Source organism: Camelus ferus, chromosome 16 (genome assembly GCF_009834535.1).
Source record: "Camelus ferus isolate YT-003-E chromosome 16, BCGSAC_Cfer_1.0, whole genome shotgun sequence".
Classification (NCBI taxonomy): Eukaryota; Metazoa; Chordata; class Mammalia; order Artiodactyla; family Camelidae; genus Camelus; species Camelus ferus.
In genome coordinates, this window is record NC_045711.1 from 30,437,818 (window position 1) to 30,443,797 (window position 5,980).

At 50.6% G+C, this 5,980-nt stretch overlaps 1 long non-coding RNA gene across 1 annotated transcript; it reads right to left on the reverse strand.

Annotated features, from left to right (window-relative positions):
• Positions 1–503: 503 nt before the first annotated feature.
• On the reverse strand, positions 504–3,284 carry LOC116656752. Its single transcript, XR_004311672.1, has 3 exons — positions 3,070–3,284; positions 1,853–1,942; positions 504–907 (listed from the first exon to the last, which is right to left on the reverse strand). It is a non-coding gene; the product is annotated as an uncharacterized LOC116656752 (long non-coding RNA).
• Between the last annotated feature and the right edge of the window lie 2,696 nt (positions 3,285–5,980).

Below are 5,980 nucleotides of genomic sequence, written 5' to 3' on the forward strand. Positions count from 1 at the left end.
TCAGCAATCGGCATTTACGTTTCCTCCACGTCTTTTCGGGGTTTGCTAAGATCCTCTGTTTTTAGCGCTGACCCTATGACTTGATGTGGGGCAGGAAATGCTGCAGTTTGGGCCAGGATCTTCACGGGAGGCTGGCAGCTAAGTCTCTGAAGGGCCGCCCACAGTCAAGAGTCTGCCTATCCACCGAGTGTGCCAAGGAGTAAGGAACAGGGACAGAAGAAAGAGGGGCCAGGCTCTTGATAAAGCCCATCCAGCATGGGTGGACGTAGCTCCCTTTAGATGGGCTCTGGCGTCCTCAGATAAGTGGCTCCCTTCCCTGCCAGTAACACAAGGCATCACCTAAGTAGGGGATGCTGGGTGGTGACAAGGTGACGTGCCAGTTTACTCCACAGCCTGCCCAACTCCCCCAGCCAGGCAAGGAAAGACAATTCTGGGAGGAAGCTGTCCAACCCCTAACCCACCCTAAACCCAGTAAGGAAAGCCATCTGGCTGTCTCCCGCCCCTTCCACTGGTAGAAGGTTTTCCAGAGGAACCAGACAGCTTCCTGAAACCCCCAACAGACTCAGAGTCAGCTCGATCTCATCTGTCTACCTCCCTCCAGGGCCAGGACAAAAGTGTCACTCTGTGTCTGACACCACGGCCTGAATTGCTCTCACCCCTGCCGTCCCCGTCAATTACTCCCGACCTTCTCGGCTTCATTCCTGGCTTTATTCTTTGCCTGGCATTATTTATCACCGCAAAATGAACAGAGCAACAAGCTTTTCACTCACGGATACCGCTCCACCGGAAGAATTCATGCAAAGTTTTTGCAAAACTTGGCCACAATCGAAGTCTTGACTCCTGAATCTTGGTGGGCTCGAGGAGGGCCGGGGTGCAAAGAATTTCTGCATGATCCACTGTGTTGGAGCTGGAGAAGAAACAGAAGACAGGGACTCTCCCCCAAAGAAGAAAAAGCCCTTTAAACAGCATCAGATAGTTCCTCCATAACCGGATTCATGGAGCTATTTTTTAAAGTCTACATTTAACAATACAGAGTAACCCGAGCCTGTATATCTCAGGCATAATGTCTGAAGCAAAAACCACAAAGATTTCTGATGTTTCTTCTTGCGGACTTTTTTCCCACAATATGAACTTTTTTCTTTAAGGCCCCCACTTTCCAGTGAACTCTGTTCTGTCTCTTTTCTTGCTGAAGCTGCAGATGTACATTATGGCGGTGTGAAAAAAGCTAATTAAACTGCAGAGGCTCGGCGGGAGGCAGGGAAGGCCCCGCCGAGCACACGGGATGATTGATTTGCACTGTCACACGGCTCTGCTGGGTGTCATAACTTAGTGACAAATCAAGGATTACAGTGGCCCAGAGTAACTCTCTCTCTTTGTTGTTCAGCAGACATCAAAGCAGCCAGGCATATTAGTGGTTTTCATAAGTAGCAAAGCCAGAAGTAGCTTACAGTTTAGAACTTGTGTACAACTGGGGGAGCGTAAGACAAAAACCATCCCAAAATGATTCGTTGGATAAAAAAAAATTTAAAAAGAAAACAAACGCAGAGCAAAGCAAATGAAATGAAATGGGGCCCGTATGGCAGGGAGCAAGTTCTTTGCAGGGGTTGTTGGAGATTTTGCATTGTTTGTCTAAGCCACACAGAGGCCTGCTGGGGCGAGGCACACCGTCTGGAAATTAGGTTTTCTACGGGGAAAAAAAAATGACTATAAGTGCTACAGCTCTGGGGGGTTTCATAAGCAAAGAGCTCTATTTTAATCAGCACAGGAGGAGGCTGGGAGGGTCACGGGGATGTGTTTGAAGATGAATATCTGATTCCTCAACAATTAGTATAAAGTGATTGGGGCAACTCACCTTATCTTGAATGTACACATATCCCTGAAGACAGCTGCGGTCAAAGCTGGTTTTTCTTAAGATATTTACCTTCAGCAACAGAGCAGAGACCTGAAAACCAGAGCAAGGTGGGGAAGCTGCAGTTCGTTCCTGCTATAATACTGTTTTCACTCTTGTAATGTGGATGGTTTCTCCAAGGGGTAGGGCTGAGCCCCTGGAGGACACTGTTGGGGCCAGGGCCTCTCAGAAGACTGGATGGCCATCACGCTCTATGAGGTGACAGTTCTCTCTTTTACTTTAAGCAAATGTAGCTCCCTGGACAGGGAGATGATCTGCCATCATCACATGTGGACTCCAAAGGTGCATGGGTTTAGGTCAACGATGGGTGAGCCAGCCCATGTGGTATGTGAGGGGAGCGAAGGCATGGCTCTGCTATGTGACTCTGGGCAAGTCGGTTAGCCTCTCTGGACCTCAGTTTCTTCATCCTGCATAATTGGAAAGAATCCTTTCTTCCTCACTCAGTGGGTTGTGAAAAATCTATTCAGCAATACTAATGCAAACATTTCACTGATTCCCAAGCATTATGCACATCAATCAGAAAACGGAAGCAAGGGAAAGAAGCCGTCTCCCCACATGCACTGGGAAGTCGACATGGGTGAAGGAAAGCTGTCACGGGATCACCCCGGGGGCACCCCAGAACAGATGTGAATCTGCTGAGGCACTTCCATCAAAATTTACATGGGTCTGTGTTGTGTAAAAAACCCATTTGGGGTAAACAATGGCCTTAATTTTCTTCTGCGTGTAAGTATGAATCTGGGGATTCCTATTTGCATCCTGGTGAGCAAAAAGAAAAATAAAAATCACAGTAGTAGAGTCTGTTTTTATTGCTATGAATAAAATGGTGAAGCTGGCGGGCTGCAGGTAAGGAGAGGGTGAGGGTGAGGGAGGTGGGATCCACCCACAGGGAGCCCCAGCAGGTGGCTAACGGAGCATCAGCCGTGGCGCCCACAGCTGGGTCTCGGTCTGGTGGGCTCCAAAGCAGGGTTGCATCAGTTTGCTCAGGGGAGATGAGGCTTTGAAGAACTGCTGGTCCCCCAGGCCCACTCACGCTGGCTGAGCAGCCACTCGGAAAATGACCTGTACGCCACTAGAAGCGATGGCTGGAGTCTTCCGAGCATGTGTTTGCTGGAACGGTGGGGCTGATCCCTGCAGGAGGAACACAAGCTTGCTCCTCTTACCTGCCAATGTCCCGATGGGTTGGGCCTCAGGGCCCGGCGTCCCAACACAAGCCTCCCCAGAGGGTGTCAGCGCCCCCGCTCCTTTTGAACTGGGAAGAACTTCACTCCCCCAGGAGGAACCAGGTAGAGGGGATTGTCCATCAGCCATGCCAGTTGGCCGAGTTCCTCTCTCAGCTAAATCAGGAAGCTCATAAAAAGACTTTATCTCTGGGTAACCTATGCCTCCCCAGTTTCCACCCGCCTGGCGCCTGGGAAAGGACAACAAAGGGGTGCGGAGAACAATGCCCGTCTGTGAGGCTCAGCCTGCACCAGACACACGGGAACCCCAGCGTCTCAGTCCCTCCCTCCCTTGGCCCGGTGCCCAGGTGGCCAGGCTCCTTGGTAGACCAGGTGGCCCTGGAGGCCATTCGTGCTGCCTGGTTTGCAGCCTTGCCCACATCCATTCTTAAATGTTCTAATCGCCTAAAAGGGCCTGACGGGTGGCCTGGTTTTCTCCTTTTACTTCATAGAACACTCCTGGTGCCCTGACTCTAGAATAACTACACCATTTCATTTCTTACCCCCCTCTCCCCGGACTGGGCTGAAGACAGTCCCAGTAATAGGTCCCGTCCTGCCCCCCCCCCCCCGCAGCAGTCATTCTTTCCACGTCCCACCCCCCATCCCCAAGGCTGAATCCTCTCTCCACTGAGACCGCTGCCCTGGTTCCCATCTGCCCTCCTGAGCCTCATGGCTGCCTGTCAACGCCAGTATGCTGGGCCATCTCTGCCCTGAGAGGCGGTCTTGCCAGACCCTCCAGGCAGACGGAGCGTCTCAGTGAGTCCCTAAGGCAGTCCCCTGCCCCCCACCCCCCACCAACCCCTACCTCCAGGGCTCGCACCACCGCTGAATCACCTGACATTCTTTTCTTTACATTTTCCCATCTGCCGTTCCATGGGTGTTGGGCTACCAAATTGAGAAGCACGTAGATACGTATTTTTATTTCTCCTTTATGAAGAAATTAACTGAGGGACAAGGGACTGTCTAAGGCCATTATTAGTTGCTGGCTGAGAGAGGACTCTAAACCCTGGACCCCTGTCCTAAGGCTGTTTCTGTTCTATTCCCATCTCAGAAACACTTCGCCAGGTTTTGGGTCCCCTTCCGTTTCACCATCTCCATCGCAGACTATTACAGCTGAAAAGGGTGTCAGGTGTATCCATGGCCCATCCCCTCACGAGGAAAGTAAGCTCCAGAGAGGGCAGGGGCTTCTCCGGGTTGTACAGGAAGGATGGCTGAGTTTGGATGAGGTGGTTGGGCTCCAACTCGGAGTCACCCCAGACCACTCCACCTGTTCCTGGGCTCCCTGGGGCTAGGGATCCAAAGCCTTTTCTCTCTAATTTCTCTCCTTCCCTACCTCCCAGCTGACCAGGCAATCCCTGGCGTCCTGGTCCTCACGCCTTTCTGCCTGGCTCTTGTAGCTACCAGCAGCCCAGGAGGAGGGCAGGTCGCAGGAAGAGAGCTGGAGAACTCCTGTGCACAGACAGGATGCACGTGCAGAGGGAGTGAGGAGAGGGGGGAGGCAAGAAAAGGGGCAAGAATCGCAGTCTCCAAGGACACGGGACTTCAGGAAAACCCCTGCCATCTGTGCTGACCACGGGTTCAGTCTGGGAGAAGTAACAGAGAGAAGGAAAAAAAAAAGCATTGGTTCTGTAACATCCCCACGCCTGAGAGTTGACTAAGCAGAATGCTGTCGCCTGGGTCTGATTACCACACAGTTCCATGGCAGCTCTGCGTGTCACCTGCATGTACAGCCCTGGCTGCACGTCACACTTTATGAGGACAGTTATCTTATCTGCTCAGTCTCGGCAGTATGGCCAGAGCTTCAGGGTTAGAAGAAACTCGAAAAGATCCCTATTTAAAACGAAACTTAAATGTATTTAACACTGGTATTTGTTATATATGAAAGTGGCTAAGAGGGTAAATCCTAAGAGTTCTCATCACAAGAAAAAAATACGCTTTTTTCTTTTGTATCTCTATGGTGGTGGATGCTCACCAAACTTACTGTAATCATTTCGTGATGTGGGTAAGTCATCACGTTGTACACTGTCAGCTTCTACAGTGCTGGGTGTCAGTTCTAGCTCAGTAAAACTGGAAGAAACACACCCACCCACCACACACACACATATACAACCATATGACACAAGCCATAGACTAAAAAAAAAACCACCCTAAATTAAAAAAATTGTGTCTTGCAGGGAGGGCATAGCTCAGTGGTAGAGTGTGTGTGCTCAGCATGCATGAAGTCCTGGGTTCAATCCCCAGTACTTCCATTAAAAACATCAGTCAACCAATCTAATTACCTCCCCTCTAAAAAAATTTTTTTTAAAAACTGTGTCTTTAGTTGTGCCTGTGGTTCCCTTTGTGTCTGGTTTCTGATGCTAAGTCTCACCAAGTAGCCACCAGGGCTACTGAAGCCACTGAATAAGCTAAGCTCTCAAGAAGCTGAAGTGAGGAACTTTAGTTCCGGAACAAGAGCCGAGAGTCACCCTAAACCAGGGCCCTGGGAACCGGAGCACCATTCAGCCAGGGCAGCAGGACTGCGGAGCCAGGTGCCTGGAGGAGGAGAGCTTCTGGCTTTTGGCCAGAAGGGTGTGGCTCTAGTGGACACGTGGGCCCGGGATTTCCCGACCTCCCTTTGATGGTGGGTGTGAAGTTGACATCTCCCAATTTTGAGCATCTCTTCCCTAAAGCTACCCCAGTTATTGTACCACCAAGTAAACACACAGGCTTGTTTTGCAAACACAGCTTCAAAACATCCTCCAGCCTCTCCTTTCACCAGAAGGTGCTCCTAAGGTCCTCCGTTGTGGAAAATTGGGGGTCACCCATAAGCAGTGAAATCTATTTCCCTGTAGCGGAGTGAAGAAAGTAACGATAA